General features: G+C 44.9%; 1 protein-coding gene across 4 annotated transcripts in view; it reads right to left on the reverse strand.

The window, feature by feature from the left end:
- CAST (calpastatin) overlaps window positions 1–10,179 on the reverse strand; it is a 128,341-nt gene that overhangs the window by 73,471 nt on the left and 44,691 nt on the right. Inside the window, exon 1 of one of the 4 annotated variants that reach the window (XM_012811348.2) lies at window positions 9,492–9,659. The exons of the other annotated variants lie outside the window; for them this stretch is intronic. The gene's annotated coding sequence lies outside the window, so the exon portion shown is untranslated. Of the gene's footprint in view, window positions 1–9,491; window positions 9,660–10,179 lie in introns of those variants that run through there. 4 annotated transcript variants of the gene reach the window in all.

Raw genomic sequence — 10,179 nt, forward strand, 5'->3', positions numbered from 1 at the left:
GGTTGAGCTATAGGCGCCGAGCCAATTAAATTATTTTCAAAAGAAGTTCAAAGCATAGTAAATCTCTTCTTTTTTTACTCTTTTTTGTAATCAAAAATAATTTAATTTAAGTGTGCCACGGAAGTTTAACTATAGGGTCAGCGTGCCCTGAGATAAAAAGTATTGAACAGCACTGCACTGGGGCTTCATTCCTGGTGACAAATTCTGTCTCTTCACACTTGCATTTTGTTACAAGAAAGAAAAAAGATCACCAGGATAGATTTGAAAATGACTTTTTAAAATTATCTTCCAGCCAGGTGTTTTTTTGAGACAGAATCTCACTCTGTCACCCTGGGTAGAGTTTTGTGGCATCATAACTCACATCAACCTTAAACTCCCGGGCTCAAAGCAATCCTCTTGTCTCAGACTCCTGCGTAGCTGGGACTACAGGTATCCACACCACACCCAGCTAGTTTTTCTATTTTTAGTAGGGACAGGTCTTGGTCTTGCTCTTGCTCAGGCTGGTCTCCAACTCCTGAGCTCAAAATGATCCACATATCTCAGCCTCCCAGAGTGCTAGGATAACAGGCATTAGCCACTAAGCCCAGTCCCAGCCAGTTTTAAAAGAAAGATTTGAGATGGTAATATTGCTGACCCAGGTTACTGAGAAACTAAATGTTCCCTAAAAAGGCTGAGGTGAGGGTACATCTAATAGCCCTGCAATACTACAAGAACATTTATCCTCTAGCCCTAAAGCCTACACCCTTTCTTGTATTATTAAAAAAATAGGAGACATCATAAATCTAAAGACTGCTATGATTTTATAGGCAGATATTCTGCAACATTAGGGAAACCCTTAATGCTGCATATACCAAGCATACAGCTCAGCCGCAAGGGTGTTTTTTGTTTTTGTTTTTGTTTTTTGAGTCAGAGTCTCACTCCGCTGTCCAGGCTGGAGTGCTATGGCATCATCATAGCTTTCAGCAACCTCAAACTCCTGGGCTCAAGTGATTCTCCTGCCTTGGCCTCCTATGGACCTGGAACTACAGGTGCACTACTATACCCAGAAAGTTTTTCTTTCAATAGAGACAGGGTCTCCCTCTTGCTCAGGCTGGTCTCCAACTCCTGACCTCAAGAGATCCTCCTGCCTTGGCCTCCCAGAGAACAAGCATAAATTTTTTTAAAAAAAAAACAGGATATAATTTTTAAAGCTTAACTGATTAAATTTTCAGAAAATAACAAATATCTATCTCTGCAGATTAGTGGCCTAAAACTCAAAGAAAACACATGCAAGGTGATGTGAATGAGTATACCGTCGGGCTTGCATGAAGATAACGGTTGGTGGGCTCTGTGACATACATTACCCTCTCTAGGCTTTCAAGCATCTTAAATGTGTTATGCAGGTCTGACAAAATCAGTCTGTACCCTACTGGGAAAATCCCTTTTGTTCCAGACATAGAAATACTAGATAAAATTTAACATAAAAAAAAAACATAGCTAAGCTTGAAAGAAGGGAAAATGTCAAGTAAAAAAAGGGGAGGACACTCAAAGTCCTCCAGTGAGCAAGCTGAAGGTGGACGGCTCACAGGGATGAGACAGACAGAACAGACTAGAACTGAATTGCATACTTTATGAGAAAAGAATCTTGGCCACAGGTCCCATGCTAAATTATTGGCATAAAGCCAGGACTCCTAAGAACTGGTCATCTACAAATATAAGGTCTGAAAACTGCCCCACCTGTCCAGGGCAATGGCAAGGAAGCTTTCTTTCTAGGGGGAGTCATGAGTGTAAAAACAGACATCATGAGAAAAAGGAACCCGAAGCTTGTGCCATTGGGCATTCAAGATCCAAATTCACTCTATGTGGAATGGAGGCCTAAAGACAAGATACTAACTATGATGAAATTTGAGTGATCCCAGGCAAAAGACATTAAAAACTACTCAGTAGAGGGAGGTCTACAATATACGAACAAAAGGACTCTCATGGAAAACAATTTTCATTGAGAATGAGTTAGTTTCTTTTTTTTGTTAAGAGACACTTTATCGCCCTCAGTAGAGTGTTGTGTTGTCACAGCTCACAGCAACCTCCAACTCCTGGGTACAGGCAATTCTCTTCCCCTCCCCAACACCCAGCTATTTTTTTTGTTGCAGTTTGGCTGGGGCCGGGTTCAAACCTGCCACCCTCAGTATATGGGGTTGGTGCTCTACCCACTAAGCCACAAGCGCCACACTTCAAGCACATTTTCAAACTTAATCAGGAAATAAAATTCCATATGGGACAGTCAGAAGTCAGGAATATGGAGAAAAAAGCTAAACATAATAGAAAAACATGAAGGAGATTTTAAATATGTTTTAAAGTTCAAAGTGGCAAAGAAAAGAATAAAAATCATAACTCAAAAGTAGGTCAAAGCATAAACTACACATGGCTAAACAGAGATTTAAGTGACTGAAAGATAAAGCGGAAAACATTACTCAGAATACAGCACAGAAAAATAAAAAGATGGGAAATATGAACAAGAAGTTAAGAATCCTGGGAGATTAAAATTCTAGCTACCAATTGCAGTCCTCTGCTATAGATGCAACCCTTTGAACCTGATGCCTCCTTTTAAGTAAAATATTACAAAAAAGATGCATGTGTAAAAGCATGTGAAGAACAGTTTTAAACATACCGTTGAGATACAAATATCTTATATGGGGACTCTGATGGTTACTAGACTTAGCTAATGGGGTTACACAAAATATTTTATTTTCCTTGTTGGATATAACACAAATTTCTATTTTCACAATAAGTAGGACACAGAAAAAAATAGGTAATTAAAAAATATACAACTAGCTCTATTTTCTGTTATTTTTCCTGGCTGCTCTCTCAGTATAGCTAATAAAGAAACCATGTGCTCAGGAGGCTGAGCCCCGCCGGGCTTCTCTGTAGGATAGAGCTTTCTCACACTTCCCCAAACAACTCTGCTCTGGGTAGTCCTGCAGGTTCTGGGGTTTGGTCTGGGTCTTTGGTTGGGATACTGCAGTCCATCACAGAGTTCAGAGAGTGTTCTCACCTGCTAAGCTGGCCTTAACCTCTTACAGCAACTTTGAATAAAATGGGAATAGTCTAGACCCTTGCTCAGGCTCCAAACACGGGTCGTGAACACCAGTTGGGCCAGATCCCAGCAGACCTTCATCATGACTCAGAAGTCTGAGTCCATGTGGCTGCCTAACATTCTCACCACAATTTCACTGAACTGTTAATGTCAGAAGACTCCTTACACACGGGCTTTTTATAGTCCAATGCCCTTCTTAGAACAGCAGGCATCACTTCTAACCAGATTTCTCTAGACAGCATATATGGATCCCTCGGTTATTCTCACTGGCCAGGTCTGTGGTGGGGCTTGGGAAATCTCCAACTGGGAGTCCCAGGTGAGCTGGATTTAGATTCTCCTGCACTCCCTGAAGACAAAGAACCTTCTCCTTTCTAAGGACACCCCCATTATGAATGCACAGCTCTCTGCACTTCCGAAGGCCTTGCTGAGATCACAATTGCATTCATCATTCTTTATTAGTACAGAAACAAGAGGCTTGAATCAATATTACCTCTGCAACTCCCACACACCTTACCCATTCTGACCACATGGTGCTGACTGCAGGGCCTACAGAATGAAGGCAAATTGTTCAGTGTGTTGGCAAGATAAAAACCTTTACCAAGGCTCAGCGCCTGTGGCTCAAGTGGCTAAGGCACCAGCCACATACACCTAAGGTGGCGGGTTCGAATCCAGCCCGGGCCTGCCAAACAACAATGATGGCTGCAACCAAAAAAATAGCCGGGCATTGTGGTGGGCGCCTGTGGTCCCAGCTACTTGGGAGGCTGAGGCAGGAGACTCGCTTGAGCCCAGGAGTTGGAGGTTGCAGTGAGCTGTGATGCCCAGGGGGCATACCCAGGGGGACAGCTTGAGGCTCTGTCTCAAAAAAAAACCTTTACCAAAGTTAACTTAATAAATTCAATAAAAGTAGACCTAAATCCTCTAACATAAAAACCCTCCCCCAATAAAGCCAAATGTTAAGTTTTTTTTAAAAGAGTGTTGGGAAAGGACCTGTAGGAAAATAAACAAATACCAACAACAAAAAGACCAAGCTGCAACTTTGTAACCAAGATATGCTAACCATTCCTCTGAGAAGAACCAAGGGACAACAATAAAAGGTAAGTGAAGCCGGTACAGCTACAGCATGAGTCATGTAGCAGAAGATACAAACCCACCAGGTGACAGTTGCCAAATATGAAGTCACAACTGGACCGAGACAAGTGTGTTAGAGATCAGAAATGGATGGAATTGGCTGGGTGCCCATAGCTCAGTGATCAGGGCATCAGCCACATACACAAGGCTGGCAGGTTTGAACCCGGCCTGGGCTTGCTAAAAACAATAAGTATATACAACCAAAAAATAGCCGGGAGTTGTGGTGGGCACCTATAATCCCAGCTACTTGGGAGGCTGAGGCAAGAGAATCACTTGAGCCAAAGGGTTTGAGGTTGCTATGAGTTGTGACACTACAGCAGTCCACTGAGGACCACATAGTGAGACTCTGTCTCAAAAAAGAATGTAATTCAGGGGCAGGTTACTCAGATTGTTGATGAACTTATCTATCCTCTTTTCCACCTTGGGTTGGTATTGAAGCAAGAAGCAGAAAAATGAGGCTCTCCTCAAAGCCTGCTTGGAGAACTGCCAACAAAGCCCCAGTCAGCTGTGGGGTCTCCAGGTAACGTGAGTATAGCCCCTGGACAAATAGAAATCCCAGGGCTGGGTGACACCTAATGAAAATGCAGTCCACCTACAAGAGTAGATTGGAAGAACAAATCCTCAGAAGGTCTGAGAATATCAGAACTCTAAATAGCACCAAAAAGTGCATGAAGTGAGTAACTGCAGCACCCCAACTGGTAACTAGGGGAAAGCACAGGAGGAGGAAATAAAAAAAATAACTGAATTTAAGTGTGTTTTTCTCACATGTAGACCTGCTCTTGTTCACCTATTAGTTTTAAATTAGTATTAAGTAAGGTGGTGCCTGTGGCTAAATAGGCAGGGCGCTGGTCCCGGGTGGTGAGTTTAAACCCGGCCCCAGCCAAACAGCAAAAAAAAAAAAAAAAATAGCCAGGTATTGTGGCAGGCGCCTATAGGCCCAGCTACTCAGGAGGCTGAGACAAAAGAATCGCCTAAGCCCAGGAGTTGGAGGTTGCTGTGAGCTGTGATGCCACAGCACTCTACCAAGGGCAACAAAGTAAGACTCTGTCTCTTAAAAAAAAAAAAAATTCTCTTGAGTACATGGGGTGCTTGCTTTTCCATTTGTGAGACACTTTACTAAGAACTCCATCTAGGCAAATACAAAAGATGTAAAGTCCCCATCTTTTTATGGCTGAAGAGTATTCCATGGGATACATATACCACAGTTTACTAATCCATCAAGTAGGGAGGAGGGGGCTCAGTAAGCTTCCACTTGTCGGGCACAATGCCAGGGTGCACAGCATACTCCCTAGGCGAAGGGCTCAACTACAAGGGGCATACCACCGAACACAGGCAAACAATGTAACCCAATCATATGTCCCTTATATTAATCCAAAACTTTTAAGAAACACACAAAAAGAAAAAGAAAATAACGAAAGAGGCAGCCCAGTGCTTGGGAAGCAGATTTCTGAGCAGCTCTGCCTCCCGCTGACCCTGCCTTGGTCAGATGACACATGAGCCCCTATGGTCCAGTCTGTGACTATTGGCATTTTTTACCTTGCACTTGACTCCTGGTTCACAGATCTCCTTTAAGGACTCATATTTCTAATTTCTTATCTACCCCTCAGAAAAATAAGTCCCCAAGCTGAGCCCCATCCCTTTCCCTCAACCTCCCACTTGGCCCCGGCAGCTCTGACAGCAGTGCAGCTGAGCACTCTTACAGGGCTCTTTATCCCTCACATGTAGGCTGGACTTCGGGGCCATTACAGGAGTTCAAGGAAAAGAAGAGAAAAAAAAGAAAAAGGGTTTTTATTCATCTTTTTAAAATTATCCACTCTTTAGTTTTTAAGTGCAAACAGATATTAAGTTTCGAAAACTCTACTTGTAAACCACAGAAAACAAAAATGAATCTTAAAGTTTAGCATTTCTACCCAGCCAGGAAGAACCTCTATATTAGCAAAACAGAACCTTAGGGCTCCATTCATGTTAATTGTTTTCTTCAATCCAATAAATATTTATAGAGCATTTGCTCTGTGGATGGCTCTCTGGTGCATAGCATGGGGGTGCAAAGATGTGCTTCCTGTCTTCAAGAGCTCATAATACAGTAAAAAGTGTGCTTTCTAAGAATCAAAGTAACTAACCAATTAAGACTTTAATTTGTGGTAACTTTCATGCACTAAAGCTCATGTTTTGGAAAGTATTCTATGGAGAGCTGTAAAATGTATCCTGAGAAACAATGTATTCAGTATTGTGGCTCACTCTTTCTTTCTCTTTCTCTTTCTTTCTTTTTTTTGAGAGAGTCTCACTCTGTTGGCCTGGGTAGAGTGCTCTGGTGTCATAGTTCACACCAATCTCAAACTCCTGCGCTCAAGGAATCCCCTGCCTCAGTCTCCTGAGTAGCTGGAGTAGCTGGGACTATACATAAAATGTGCATAATAAGAGCATCTGCATCACAGCTGTACTGCCACCACAGCATGTAAACACTCAGCTCAGGCTCGGCGCCTATAGCTCAACCGGCTAAGGCACCAGCCATGTACACCTAAGGTAGCGGGTTCGAATCCCCAGCCCGGACCCGCCAAAACAACAATGACGGCTGCAACCAAAAAATAGCCGGGCCTTGTGGCAGGCGCCTGTGGTCCCAGCTACTTGGGAGGCAGAGGCAGGAGACTCGCTTGAGCCCAGGAGTTGGAGGTTGCTGTGAGCTGTAATGCCACGGCACTCTGCCCAGGGGGACAGCTTGAGGCTCTGTCTCAAAAAAAAAAAAAAACACTCAGCTCATACTTACAACAGAGTGTAAGTATAACTATAACTATTAATGTTCTGTCCTAACACAGATTAGGTTGGTATATTCTCTTACTGAAACTTATTACAGGCACTTCTTAATGATTCTTATTATTATTGGTTATGGTGGATAACAGAGCACTTAGAGCAGTGGTTCTCAACCTTCCTAATGCCTCCTAATGACACGACCCTTTAATACAGTTCCTCATATTGTGGTGACCCCCAACCATAAAATTACTTTCGTTGCTACTTCATAACTGTCATTGTGCTGTTACGAATCATAATGTAAATAAATATCTGATATGCAGGATGTATTTTCATTGTTACAAAGGGGTCAGACCCACAGGTTGAGAACCGCTCACTTAGATCATGGGCCAAACATTGTCATCCTAGTGGTATTACAGAGTTTCCACGAAAATCTCCAACATCCAAATAAAGACTTGCTCAGAAGCCATCAAGTTTTAGAAGATGTTATATGGTGGAGCTAAAAACTGAAAATAACGTGACAGGGTAATTATTTTTGTGTCTTTCCATCAAAACAGTGTAGCTCAGTTGTTCTTAACCAATGAGGCAGTTGGTTAACCCAACTAGAGGCTGCTTGAAGTGCATGACAGTGCTTGTGGTCATGCCCTGGGCATCCAGGTGGAGCAAATGGCTCTGCCCCATTCAGAACTGTCATCCAAAATGCCAAGAGACCTGTTGGGAAGCATCAGGTAGAGGACATTTTTAAGTCAAGAGCTATTTACAAAGAAAAAATGAAATGCAATGTTTGTGAAGACCCACTGCACTTTTCCAGCATGTAGATCATTAATACAATACATCAGAAAAGCTATAGCCACACCAGTGTGAGAACATGGACTCCAGAGCAACCTGATCTCCAAATGAGGGAAGTGTGAGGTAAAAGAAAAATGTAAGTTAGACATTCTTTAAACAAGACTGACTGGTAAGGTAGTTTATATTTTGAGAAAAAGTAAATAGTAATAAGTACTGATGTCTTACACATGTAACTGTTATTATAGACAAAGAATAGGCACATAAATACTTGGCTGATTTTAAGAAGTTCATTCAAATTAAAAAAATGCTTTTCTTTTTTCAAACTGTTGTTTTATGTAATATCTTTTGCATTTTAACTGTGGGAGAGTTATAGTGGGAGAGTTAACTGTTATACTCTACGTATTCTCCTGGGGAACAATCAAGGAACTGAAACTCACAGCTAATTCTATAAAACCAACTCCTCTCATGCACCGGGAATCTTCTCTCAAAGCATGTAAATGGAGCCGCCCAACATTTACACTTGAGCATGCTGCTGCTTCATAAACACTGTCACACTGTCTGTAGCACAACTGTTTATTATAGACACCAAGAGTCCTTGCCACACACGTGGGTTCCCTCTTGACGGTCAAGAGTCTTGAGCCTCACTGCCCTGGATCATTTATTCCTTCCCCATCAGCCCACAGTGCAATTTTGCTAAATATCATCACTTCATTTTAATCCCATATGGCCTTCTAGAACCCAAGCGACACTCCCTTCCCCCCACATTCCCAGAAACTCAGCATTCTTTCTGGCTACTGAAAAATCAGTGTGCAAAAGCTGAACTCAACACCTATAAGCAAAACTCCAGAAAGCAGCTCTCTATAGTTATTCAGTAAAAAATAAACTGTCCCCCGGAACAGTACACGCCACTCCTTGCTGAGCGTTCCTGCAATGCAGAGGTTTTTCTTCTAGAAAATATCTCAGACACTCGGAAATTTCCAGAGCTACTGATGAAGCATTTCTGTCACTGATGCTCAGGTAAGTCAGAGGCCCCAAGGGCTGCCTAAACGCTCTGCCTCATTCTGCCAAGCCGCAGGAAGGGGATAAAAAACTCACCCCTTGTCCTTTTGAGCCTGGAGAATGCTGGGTCAATAATCATACAGCAGAGATTGCTAATCTCTGCGAAAACACTTTGTATTCTTGAAAGATAGATACAAAGTAACCCTAGGTGATGTTATCATACAACAGTCTCGGGCTGTGTTCAAGGAAACAACCGGGACATGTCACAACACTTCACACCACACCCAGCACGGATCAGGTACACAGAAAGGTCAGGCCGTGAGCTCACACTCTAAAACGGAGGTCAGCACAGTGCTGGGGGCAGGGCTGGGGGAGCAGGAGGGTTATCTTCAACCCTAGAGATAAAAGTGCCAAATCAAATCGACATAGGCGCTGCTTTTTTTTCTTTCAACATTTGGCGTTTTTTCTTTCAGGATTTGGCTGAAATGAAATTTGGGCCATGCAAATGCCTTGTTTTGTAGCCCTGGGTGTCAGGTCACCAGACACACTCCCAACCGAAGTTCCAGTAACAGCGTTACCGACAAGGAGTAAGAGTCGCCAAGAAACACGATTAAACTTAGAAACCATTGGGAAAGAAATGTATCTCCAGGGTCAGAGCGCGCGTCCCAAGCTCCGGGAGCGCGCGGGCGGCGGCACCAGCTGTCCCACTGGGCAGCGGACGCAGCCTGGACAGACGGCGGCGGAGACTCGTACTCACTGTGCGCCACTCCAGGCCCCCAAGACCTCAGCTTGGTTTTCAGGATGTTTGCATTGCTGGCTGGGCTGGCCCGGGCGGTTTCTGCTTCTGCTCCAGCTCCAGACCAGCTCGCTGAGCGCTGCCGGGCCGGGCTGTAGCGGACTGAAACGCAGGGCGCACCCGGCCTCCTGCTCGCAGCCCCGCCCCCGAGCGCGGCGGGCAGGGAGGGGCTGCGCGGCTCCGCGTACTCGGCGCGGGCCGGGACGCTGCGGGGCTGGGCCGCGGAGGAGGAGGGGCCGGGACGCTGCGGGGCTGGGCCGCGGAGGAGGAGGGGCCGGGACGCTGCGGGGCCGGGCAGCGGAGGAGGAGGGGCCAGGACGCTGTGGGGCTGGGCCGCGGAGGAGGAGGGGCCGGGACGCAGGGGCGCCGGGACGCTGCGGGGTGGAGCAGCTGAGGGGGGGCCGGGCAGCTGGGGGGCGGAGCAGCTGCGGGCCGAGCCGCGAGGGTCCGGCTAACATGGCAACGTAGCCTGTGACGGCACACAGCCGGCCGGTGACAGGTCCACCGCTCCCACCGCGTCCCCCTGTGACGCCGCCAAAATACGGGAACGACCGTGGATGTAAGTATCTCTCTTAAAACCATAAAGTGAATTAATAATGGTCACAACCAGGGATTCAGAAATACATTTTAAAAAAGGACTCAGAGGCTT

This window comes from Otolemur garnettii, unplaced genomic scaffold, assembly GCF_000181295.1.
Source record: "Otolemur garnettii isolate 467f Iridium unplaced genomic scaffold, OtoGar3 scaffold00154, whole genome shotgun sequence".
Classification (NCBI taxonomy): Eukaryota; Metazoa; Chordata; class Mammalia; order Primates; family Galagidae; genus Otolemur; species Otolemur garnettii.